The sequence below is a fragment of the Octodon degus genome, unplaced genomic scaffold, assembly GCF_000260255.1.
Source record: "Octodon degus isolate 3935 unplaced genomic scaffold, OctDeg1.0 scaffold00051, whole genome shotgun sequence".
Classification (NCBI taxonomy): domain Eukaryota; kingdom Metazoa; phylum Chordata; class Mammalia; order Rodentia; family Octodontidae; genus Octodon; species Octodon degus.
This window is the reverse complement of record NW_004524627.1, coordinates 14,290,417-14,302,275: the sequence shown is the minus strand read 5'-3', so window position 1 is coordinate 14,302,275 and position 11,859 is coordinate 14,290,417. Positions and strand designations below refer to the sequence as shown.

The 11,859-nt window shown below is 42.0% G+C and overlaps 1 protein-coding gene across 2 annotated transcripts in view; it reads right to left on the bottom strand.

The window, feature by feature from the left end:
• Positions 1-11,859, bottom strand: part of Wdfy2 (WD repeat and FYVE domain containing 2) — a 166,943-nt gene that overhangs the window by 102,416 nt on the left and 52,668 nt on the right. Inside the window, exon 2 of one of the 2 annotated variants that reach the window (XM_023717212.1) lies at positions 9,593-9,653. The exons of the other annotated variant lie outside the window; for it this stretch is intronic. The gene's annotated coding sequence lies outside the window, so the exon portion shown is untranslated. The remainder of the gene's footprint in view (positions 1-9,592; positions 9,654-11,859) is intronic. 2 annotated transcript variants of the gene reach the window in all.

Here is an 11,859-nt window from a genome sequence, read left to right as displayed (position 1 = left end):
GGGGAGGGGAGGGGAGGGGAGGGGAGGGGAGGGGAGAGGAGAGGAGAAAGGCATATTTAAGCCAGTAGAGGTCAGTCCATTAGGGAAGATGCATGCATACCTGCTGAAATGCAGGGTGACTGTCCTTTCACTCAACACAAAAAGCCCCAGGTTCTTAGAAACCCAATAGGGCTGGACCGAGTTAGGTGGTAATGGCCAAAGTATGGAGTCTAGAGTTAGCTAGTAGAGAGAAAGCTTTTTACAAAAGAGGGACTGGAAGTGCAGGATGAACAGGCTACTACCAGCAGAAAGAGAAGCAGGGATAGGAGCATGTTCATGCTGGTAGAGCCAGAGGAGATGAAAGAGCAAGCAGCCATGGTGAGAAACAGACCAGGTCAAAGGAGCAGGTCAAGCCCCCAAGGGCCTTGCAGGAAGTGCAGAAGAGTTTGGATTTTGCTTTGAAGGTGATGGGAGCCACTGACAGTAAGGAGCCAATCACAAAATCATGTTTGTTTATCCATTTGTTTATGGGGAGCTTCGAAAGGCCTGGCTACTCTGAAACAATGGGCTCGAGGTATAGCCTATAAACCAGGCCAAAAGAGAAGGGGACTGAAGGTGTAGTTCAGTGGCAGTGCACTTGCCAACATGCAGGAAGCTCTGGGTTCAATTGCCAGGGAAAAAAAAAGATGGCTTAGAAAGCAAATTTCAGAACATTCAAAAAGTTAAACATGGGACTTGGACAGTGATGGGCTGTGGGGGTGCTATGTGCAAAGTGGTACAATTCATGTTTGTGAAAGGCATATTGAGTTTGGGGACAGCCTATTCAGGGTAGCTGTAGAATGGGAATCACAGCACTTAAGTAGCAGATATCAGCACATAAGAAGAGAAGCAGGCCAGCAGCAGGCCCTTGCATAGCATAAGTGGCCAAGGGGTATAGAGAGACCTCACAGTGGACCCCCGCCCCCCCAAAAAGAGTAACAGTCCTTTTCCAGACAAAGAATGTACTCTGGTTTTCAGTACAGAAAATAAGGCCCTTATCATAAGCATACCTAAGAACTGAACCAAATTCATCATGAAAATGTACCTACAATAAATTACTATTTATATAGGTCACTATCTGGGAAGAAAAGGAAAGGTTGGAGGTGGCGACAAACACTATACCACAGGTTGCTAAGCTACTGAATCAAATGAGAATGAGCGTCTCTCCATGGTGAAATCTAGGCTTTTAAAAATGTGCCCAAGAATGATGCAACCTTCATTAGTTACCATAGTGATGAGCTTCATTTCCCAAGGGACAATTGTTATTTTTGCCACCAGTGAAGTAACTGGGGTGGGGTGAATTCCTCTGTTTTGAAGATGAATTTCCAGGGAATATTTCCCTAATAGATCACACACTGCAACAGTTACACAAACAAAAAGAACCAGCCCCTAGCAATCTAGGAACTAACAGAAGTCCATGCAGTAGGATGCCATTCAGTGCAGGTTGTCAGGGTAGTTTTTGCAGTGAATGGTTTGAAGAGAAGAAGATGCTCCAAATTTAGAGAATGTTGCAGGGATTCTTAGAAAATATACTTGATTCACCCTCCAGCACATTTCTCCATTACTCAATTCTTCTGATTACTATGTTGTTCCTAATAAATGCATTCAAATCACATTTTGTAAGTAAACGAAAGCCAATCTTCTACAATACCTTGTGCGTCTTTGGTAGCTAGGCACCTCCACAGTGGACAGACAGAACTGTGCAGAAACTGCCAGCACAAGGACAGCCAGGGGTGTAAGCTACAGCAATTAGTCCCGGATACAACTGACAAAACTACTTTGCTGACTCACAGACACCTGGGTTTCTTTCTTCTCAAAATTGTCCCAACCCCACAATCAACAGCTGAAGAGGTGTGGCTGTTTTATCTCAACATCTTGGGCTTTTAATGTTTTGTTTTGTTTTTGTATTTTAGGGAAGGGTCTACAGGGTGTTCAGGGTCTCACTGCTAAATGGGACTCATACTGATCCACCTGTTTACAGCCTCCCAAGAGCTGGAATTACAGGTGCGCTCCACCACCGCCCAGTCTGGATCCCTGTCTCAGTGTGCCCCGGAGGCTGGCTGATAAGGCAGGCCCTAGGCGCTTAAATCCACTGAACTATTTGGCCCGACCTTTTTTTGTTTGTTTAATGGTACTCCTGCTGTACAAATATTTATAGCCCTGTGGGTCATTTTCAATCCTGTGCAGTTAGTGAGGTGTGCTGATGACAGCCATCTAGCCAGGCACGCTTATGTCAGCAGTCTCCCCTCTGTCTTTTTTTTTTTTTTTTTTGAGGGGGGGCAGGGTCTCACTATGTATTTCAGGCTAGCTTTGAACTCACTATGTAGTTGAGGCTGGTCTATTGCCTTTCTTTTATGTATTTATTTGACTTTTTGAAAAGCATCTCCTAGCTGGGAAAGGTGGTGCACAGCCGTCAGGAGGAAGACTCTAGTGATAACACTAGAGGAATAGTGAAGATTTAAACAATAATAAATGCTACTCCTACAGCCTGCTACAGAGCCAGGCAGTTGGACAGATACTTAGGAGAGACTTCATGCAGCAGTGCCTCGAGGGCTGCCTGGCTGCCTCTGCTCGGGATCTGCAGGTAAACGAACTGCTCTCTTTCCAGGGCAGTGGGTCACTCAGCCACAGTGGGAAGATTACCGTTTAATGAGTACAGTGGCTTTGAGACCAAAAAAAAAAAAAAAAAAAAAAAAATCTGAAAGTGGACAGAAGTGACAGCTGCGCAATTTTGTGAATATACTTAAAGTTACTGAACTATATACTTACAATGACTAAAATACTAGTCTTGTTTCATATTTTCCCATAATAATATATTGAAAAAAAACCCAGAAAACAGCAGAAAGTCTATGGCTCAAAGAGTTGACAAAGACATAATTAGAAGATAGCTGCAGGGCTGCGGATGTAGCTCAAAGGTAGGAAGCTCCCCTAGCAGGCAGAAGGCCTTGAGCTAGGTCCCTAGTACTACAAAACAGAAACAAAAACAGAAACAAAGACAGCTACAGACATAACGGCCCCTGAGGCCGGTCTGTAAAGGTCACACAGGCTGAGAACATCTGAAAGGCATTCACTCGTCCACTCCGTAGGGTCAAGCAGTGGGTACTGTCCAGCAGCGGGTACCGTCCACTGGAACTTACAGTGTAGTGGAGTTAGAATTGATACCCTCTTTTCATAGGAAGGAACAAAAGAGAGATTCAGAATAATGTGTGCATGGGTTACATAAAGAAAAAGGTTGTTTTCAGAAGATTGACAGCAGTCAACAACTTGGATTAGGCAGGAGAAAACTTAATGGTTCTAAGAATCTAGCATAGCACTCAACAGGATGGAGCCCATGGTGGCGAGGGGAAGAACCAAGTCCTTCTGCTCTCTAAGGAGGAACTAAGGAAGAGAAAGGGGAACAAAGTTGCTATTACCTTTCTAACCTGGAGTCACATTTCCAAAAGATGTTGTTGACCCATATTTTAAATACAAGAAATTGCATCACAAAGTCAAATCAAGAAAGAGAAATTTTTCAGGAAAGGAATTTTTAAAATCTTGATCTCCACAAGATTAGTGTGACAAAACCAGATATTCTGAAAGACATTCTGGAACAAAGCAATCAAACTCAAGTAGAAAATTAAGCAGTATTTCAAAAATATTTTAAACACTGCCAACTTAATTAAACACAGGAAATCTACACATCTCCCAAACTCTAAGCATTGAGAGACTTTTTCAATCAAATTTTATTTATTTATTTTTTATGTATTTAGTACAGAGTCTACAGGGTCTCACTACACAGACTGGACTCGAAGTGATCACACAGCTTATGGTGCTGAGGATCGAGCCCCAGTCCCTGTGTCTGCCTAAGCAGGCACTTTAGTCCACTGAGGTATCTGGCCGGCCTCCTCAAGTTTTATTCTTAAAAGCTCCTGTTGAACTCTGAAGATCCCAAGTATCTTTAACTTGCATATTGTAGGACTCAGATTCTGATCAAGATGAGGAATCTAGCTAGGCAGAGAGAGTGTGAGAGTGAGGAAGAAATAAATTCCTCCATGAAAAAAGGGGACAGAAAAGGAAAAATGCCTGAAAAAGAGGAAGAGGAGGAGAAGGAAGAAGAAAGGGAGGAAGAGAAAAAAGAAGCTATCTTCTATAAACTGACCCTTGTGAAAGACTGAGCACAATTTAATCATCTAAAAAGTCTTAAATGAAGAGCATAATCCCCATCCTTCTGCCTCCCTACCCGGGACTGGACCCAGGGCCTCATGTGTGCTAAGTCCGTGCTCTCCAGCTGAGCTACCTTCCCAGCCCAGAAATTTAAAGAAAACCCCAGCACTCCCACCCAACAAGGGGCGGAGAGGGCAGTTACATGGAACAAAATTGGAAAAGGTTAATTGAAGCAAGGTGATGAATAAATCACTATTTTCGTGCATTGTGTATGTTTAAAAATGTCCATAATAAGTTGCTTTAAAAAGTTCTGACCAAGAGATGGTCAGAAGGGGAGGGACACGGAGAGGGAAAGGGAATGGGAAAAAAAATTGAAGGGGGGAAAAATGATGAAAATAGAGTATTCACAAATGTGAAGAGGCCCAAGGGTTGGAAGAAGCAGGGAGAGAGAGGAGGAAGAGGGGATGACAGAAAACAAAAGAAGGTAAGATCTATTAGATACCTGTACCAACACCTTGTGATACATATAATCATTATGCATTGAAAACATAAACCATTAAGAACATCAAGCTCTTGACTCACATCAACAACTGTACATACCTATATAAACAGTCTCTTTTGAGAGCCCAGGAGATTATGAATAAACAGGAGTACTAAGCACTTGTCATCTACCTAACAATATCAGTTGATTTAATATCTTTTGTTGACATTAATAAATAGTTTATAGGTGAACACCCCTCGCCTTCCCGATAACACATTCTGCTCCCCTACAAATAATAAACAGCCTTGAATAGGGTATGCTTTAAAATTTTTGACCATTCTCCAAGGCCAATATGCCCAAATGTTAAGAAATTTATATACAGTACCAGAAATTTATAAACAATCCTACCAGAAAAGGTCTATTATTCTTAGGTCAAATATTCCCAGTATATTTATATTACATTGTATTACACAAATACTTGTTAATGATAAACTACATAATGCAACTGCATATGGACTCCAATTAAAGATAACAGAGTGGATAGAAACTTCTATTTCTGCAGTATTTACATACATCTCCTTGTATTTTCCCATTACTGAAAAACATCAACTGACATAAAATAACTCAAGAGTCCATAGTAAGTGATCTGCCTTATTTTGAGCATCCATCTACTCTCCTTTAAGACAAACAGACACATATTAAAGATATCATAAAAGGCCTTAAAATTCTGCCTATTTTAAAAAGTAACCCTAGTCATATTTTCACAAATTTTAAATGCATCTGACATGCTTTGTAGTACAAATTATAGAACAGAAAAGTGTAAGAGAGAATGACACTACAGCTTTACTCTGCCAGGTTAAATAAACAATAGCTACTGCTCTTTACAATTTTGCTTGATATTAAGTGTTAACTTAGAACGAATGGCTGAAAAAATCCTCACGCTATCTTGAAAAACCACAGTGTACAGATATCCCTTCTCCCTATAATCAACCTTTCTTCCTGTGAGTTTCTGAGATACATAATGCATATTCATGAATGTTAATAAATCTCATAAATCAAAATTCCATTAACTTTTCTTCCATATTGAGCCTTTCCATAAGCTCCCACAGAACTGTGCAACAATATTCCTTGATGTGTCAGAGTACACAGTGTAAAAAAGTAGAGCTGGGCCTACACCACGACAATTTCTCTGCATGGAGAAAAGTCAATGACCAAGATATTTCATTCCATCTTGACCTCCCTTGGTTCTAAACTGTACCTAGAGAAAAGCATAAAATAGGCCAAAGAAACAGCATCTTCTGTTTATCAACCATTATTTATGCTTTTGTGGGAAAGTAGGGTAAAAGTAATTGCTGCAGCTAAATTATTTCCTAAAATTATCCTTGAGGAATCCATTATAATGCAAAAAGATTCAGAAGCCCACAAGGATCCTGAACTAAGTAAGGCTGGCAAGCTACACAGCCCATCACAAAAGACTATGCTCAATGCAAGCTTGATATGCAAATTATTAGTCTGTACAATACACACCAGAATCAAGTTAAGCTCTGTAAAAATAAGTCTGGGAAGCCTAGCAGCACCCAGTATTTTTTACGAGCCAGTATTCTCCCAAAGGGTTATATATGTAATAAAATAAATGAAGTCAGCAGTTTCTGACTCACACAGCACAGCTTTTCATGAATGGATACGTTTGTGGAAAGATGGATTAACTCCCTGATCTCATTTTAATGAGTTTCTCTTTGTCTTCCAGGCACTACACCTCACAGAAGCTCAATCACTCTGTAGTCATTTAAATCAATCCATTCAAGAGTTCTGAGAAATGCACTGACTCCACTTATTTGGGCATTACATGCACATCAATTTACCAAAATTTAAAGTCAGAGAGTTCATATTTAAATAATATAAAGCTACCTCTTCCACCCTGTAGGTTGTGGAATGCCATCAATTCTACCTTCTCAATACAACTAACATCCGGTCCACCTCCGCTGTGAACACTGCCACCTGTAAGGGCCTCCTTAAGGTACCCCTCGGCCCTACTTCACCCTGCTCTGACCCCTTCAGCACCCAGCCACCGAAGTCATCTGTCCAAAATGCAAACCTAATTCCATTACAGCTCCCCAAGTTCCGAGGACAAAGTGCAGCTCCGGGGCCCATCAGGCCCCAGCCTCCCAGCCTCCCTGCTCCTGCCCTGCCCATCCGGCTGCCCAGAGTCCTCTAGCAAACCACTCTTTTCTAACTTAGTGGCTGCCAAACTTCTGGGTTTTGTAGATCAGGGGAAACGATGACAAAACCAACTAAGAGGGTGGTGAGTTACACACACGGCTGCCAGTTTCTACCTGCCAAGAAAAAAATTAATAAAAACAAAATCTATAACTTTTGAGCACTTTCTCTTTACAAAAAGGAAACATGGGCATGATCATAGGGCTTTAAAACTCACAAAAATTAAATTTAAAAAATAAAAAGCACATTGGGGCTGGTGAGATGGCTCAGTGGTCTAAAGCACCTACTTAGAACAAGCGTAGCAAAGCACAGGGACTGCAGTTCAATCCCCCAGCACCACATGCCAGCCAGCCCCGCCCCCTGGTGGGCTGAGCTGGCCACACACACACACAAATAAATAAAAATTAAAAAATAAAAGTATTATAAAAAATAAATAAATAAAAAATAAAAAGCACACTGCCTTACCCTTTTTTGACAGAACCGGAGATTGAACACATACTCTTTTCTTTTTAAATTTTACTTCATTCTGGGTACAAATTCTAGTGTAAACTTGTTCAAATAAAACTGCTGCTCTAGCTTATGGTATCTGTATTTCCCTGCTTGCTCCGGGCTCCGTGTCCCAACCACCCTATGCCCTCCTTTCAGGTGCCTGACTAGTAAATCCTTTAAAGTTCACCTGTAAGGCTATCCCTATTCAATTTTAATATGCACAATAACCTTGGCATCTTGTTAAAATGCAGATTCTGGGCACAAATACTTATTCTTGTGTTTCTTCCAGAAGTTGTATGATTGTAAAGTTTATACTCATATCTATAAGCCACTTTCTATACATTTCTATGAATGGTATGAGGTAAGGACTGAATTTCATTGTGTCGCATGTGGGTATCCAGTCGTTCCAGGACCATTTATTAAAAGGACCATCCTTTCTCCACTGAGTGGCCCTTGCTTTCTTCAAATATCAAATTGATCACATGTATGAGAGTCTCTTTCTGGACTCCACTCTGTTCTGTCTGCCTGTTTGTCTGGGCCAAGTGCCCTGCGTGTACCTGGATCAATGGATTATGACCCAAACACAAAGAGCACCCTGTGCAAATGAGAGAGGACCAGGAACCTGGCTGACCTCTGTGCTGTTTGCCTGCTTTCCTTCCTCTTCTGTACTGTACCTTACCAGGCTAGAGTAAATATACTTTGTTAAAGTCTTGTGAGTCTTTTCAATTAACTGGCCCAGGGGTAATTGCCACAGTATTTTTTTCCATGATTAAAAAGACCTTTCTTACCACAGAGCCAAAAGACTAGCTTTTATCCATCCTGTCTAAATGGGTCAAGGTCAAGTCCCTCTTGGCCTTCTCTCTCAGGACTGGCATGTCCTCAGTTACACTGATTATGGCTGCCAGGTCTACTTTAATACCAACTAGTTAGCCATGGCCAAATCGCTAAGATAATTTTAAAGCAGGGAGGGTTCAAAGTGTTTACATGAGTGAGTGTAAGCGTGTATGTATGAATATGGACCACGAACACAGCTGAAACTCGACACTGTCCCCAAAAGAGTGAAATCCAGCCAAAGCAGAAACTGTGAAGACAGGCTGAAGTCTGCATGTAGGCACCTTCTCAGCCCAAGAAGGGAGCTACACTTAGCACCACCAAGGCCTGCCGACATAAGCGGAAGGCTGGGGAGCCTCGAGCAAAGCTGCCGCCTCCCCCACCTGCTCTCCCACCTGCAACACAACACCTTAGACAATCAATTCAGAGGAGGAAAGGTTTATTTTGGCTCACAGGTTTGGCAACTTCAGTCACGTTCACTTGGCCTTGCTGCTTTGGGCCAATGGAGGCACAGGATGCCATGATGAGAATGTGTGACAGAGGGGGCCAGGGCGCAGAGAGAAGAAAAGGACAAAGTCCCAAGCTCCCCTTCAAAGGCAGGCTGGCCATAGATGGCCTAGCGTCCTTCCACAAGCTTGGCCTACCTCTTAAAGGCGCCATTGCCTCCCCAAATGCCAGAAGCTGGCAGTTAAGCTACACATCAGGCCTTTGGGGATACTTCCAAGCCACAGCATATTTGAGAAAGGTAAGTGACAGTGGCTGAGAAATAGTAACAATATATTGGGCATCTGTCACTGAAGACACATTGAACTTAATATCCTGTACATTATTTCATCTTAACAAAAGTCTAGGACCAAGAGCCTGTTGATGATTCCATTTCAGAAATGGGCAACTGTAGCACGGGAACACTAAGCCACCAGTGGTCTCCAAGCACAGAGAGGGTGGAGGGAAGAGCCAGGAGTCATCCTCAGGCATTATGAAGCTACATTCAAAATCTTACAGTGTTCAGGATCTCATCAGAAATACTTGGGACTAGAAGTGTTTCAGAGTGTGTGTGTGGGGGGGTGAGGGACCTATAATATGGTAAAGAGATAGCTACATATAAGACAGCTTAGAGATGAGAGCCAAGTCTAAAAATGAAATTCATTTATGTTTCATATATATTTTATACATACAGCCCCAAATAATCACATCAATATTTTTAATGTGTGTGCACTGGAACTTTTTGAGATTTCAGATTTTTGGATTAGAGGTGCCCAAGCTTGCACCATGAAACTGGATATGAAACTGCCTGAAAGTTCAGGGAGAGAAATGAATCAGAGCAGGGGAATAAAAGGTGACACTAGAGGAATCTGGCAGGAAGTTCTTACTATTTAGAAAGCAGAAGAAAAAGGGCCAAGGAAAATGACTTACAGGCATTTGAGTACTTTGATTAGTTCTGAACTTGATCACTTCTAATTTATGTCTTGAGGTACTGCAGACCAAATTAAAAAACAAAACAAAATACCACACTGTGAGATTTTCACAATTACACAAAATTCCTATTGTCCACAGCCTAGCATGAAAAATGATGACCACTGCATAATTTATCTATCATCTTTTCTTTTACCATTTAAAAGATCTTAGGCTTTCTTACAGAGGGATTTTACATATTACCCTACTCTTCAACTCTGAGCTTTGTTAGTGTGGGTAAAATCCACTTAACACAAACATAACACATTCTATTGGTTTGATCTGTACCTAAATGTTTAAAAATTTCTCCTGCTCTACTAATTTCTCAATATTGAATGTAAGTGGCAAAAATAAAAGTCCTTTTAATCTTAAAAGTGCTAACGGGTATTGTAAATTTTAAAAACTTTATCTACCTCTTACCTTAATTCATGATATTTAAAAACCAGGACTAGTATCAGAAACTAAAGAGATTAAGATGAGGTCCCATTCCTCAGGGCCCTGAGGTTAGATTTCCATCCACTATATTCCCAAAAAACCCACCAGGACACTCCAACACCACGCTCTCCCGTTCTCGGTACTCCTGCAGACGCACAGTAGGCTGTGCTTGGGGCTAAAGGCAGAAAAGATCATGAGAAAGCGGGATCTGTATAGCTTCTGACCTTCACCTTTGAAAGCTAGACTCAAAAGTCTCTTGCAAATGGTAGGAGGCTTTAGAATGTAATATTAATATTAATATCGATATTAAGCCCTTCAGCTAGGCCAGTTCTAATTACCTTTACAAAGTATTTGCTTTAACCTTTACAATGTTCCTATGAACTGGCACATGAGCACTGTGCCCATTTTAAAGATGATAGACAGGCACAGACAAGTTCAAGTAACTAACATCTAAAAAATAAAAAGGAAGCTTAATTCACATCAAGGCAGCCTGTACCCAAACCCCATGCTATGGGCAGCTAGCATGCCTCCTACCACTGAAAGATTCAGACACTGTAGATCAAGTGGATTGCACCGGTGGATCACAATTTAGGAGCCCAGATCCGACCCAAGTACCCAGGGGGTGATCAAAATACTCACAAGTTCAACTTTTAGAAGATTCATTGTATAAAAGATACACCGCCACTGATGCTCCCTCACTCAAACACACATCCCATCATTCCTGCTACCTCCCTAAGCAGTTCTGGAAGTCCTCGTTCATGAATAGCACTAGTTGTACTGCCTGGATGTCCTGAAGTAGTTTAAGTGATCAACCCCTCCATGGTCATTTTCACTTTGGGGATGAACCCGCAGCAGGGTGCCAGGTCCAGGGAACAGGGTGGACTGGGACACACTGCAGCCTCCTTACAGCCTGCCTTCCCACCAGATGGCACCTGACGGCAACAGCTTTTGTATTTTTGACAATACCTCGAAGAAAATGCTCAAGAGAGGGCGGGGTGTGTTTTGAGGAAGATTAATGACAATGTGTCTCTTACTGTAATTTTCTTTTTGGCAGTACCAGGCACTGAACTCAGGACTCTGCTTGCCAGGCAAATGCTTATTCTACTGAGCTATCTCCCCAGCCCAATAATTTTTACTTATTTCTTTTTTTTTAAATGTTTTGTTTGTTTTTATTTATTTGACAGAGTCTCACTATGCAGTTCAGATGAGTAATAATCCCCTGTCTCAGCCTCCCCAGTACAGAATCACAGGCATGTGCCAGCATGACTGGTTTTGGTTGGCACAGTCCTGGGACTGGCAGAGCATGCGATACTGGGGATCAAACTCGGATCCCTGTGCTTTCCCAGGCAGGTGCTTAGACCACCAAGCTACCTCCCCAGCCCTATAATGATGTTTAAAATGTAAACATTTACTATATATTTTCATCACCTCCTTGTACTAAAAACAATGGAGATAGATGAATCACATAACAAAAGGTGCTGCCTCAGTTACCTATTTCAAAAATGTGTCACGTGGGCTGGGGAAATAGCTCAGCCATCTAAGCACCTGTTTGGCAAGAGCAAGGACCTGGGTTCGATCCCCGGTACCATATGCCCTGCTGGCCCCACTACAGGCATGCTGCAAATGCCAGATACTGAAACCAGGCGTGGTGGCACAGGCCTTTGATCCCAGTACTGGGGAGGCTGAGACACGAGGATCACTACAGGTCCGAGCTGCGTAGCAAGACTCTGCACCAAATATATAAAAAAGATTTTTTAAAATAACAACAACAGGGGCCAGGGAGATGGCTCAGT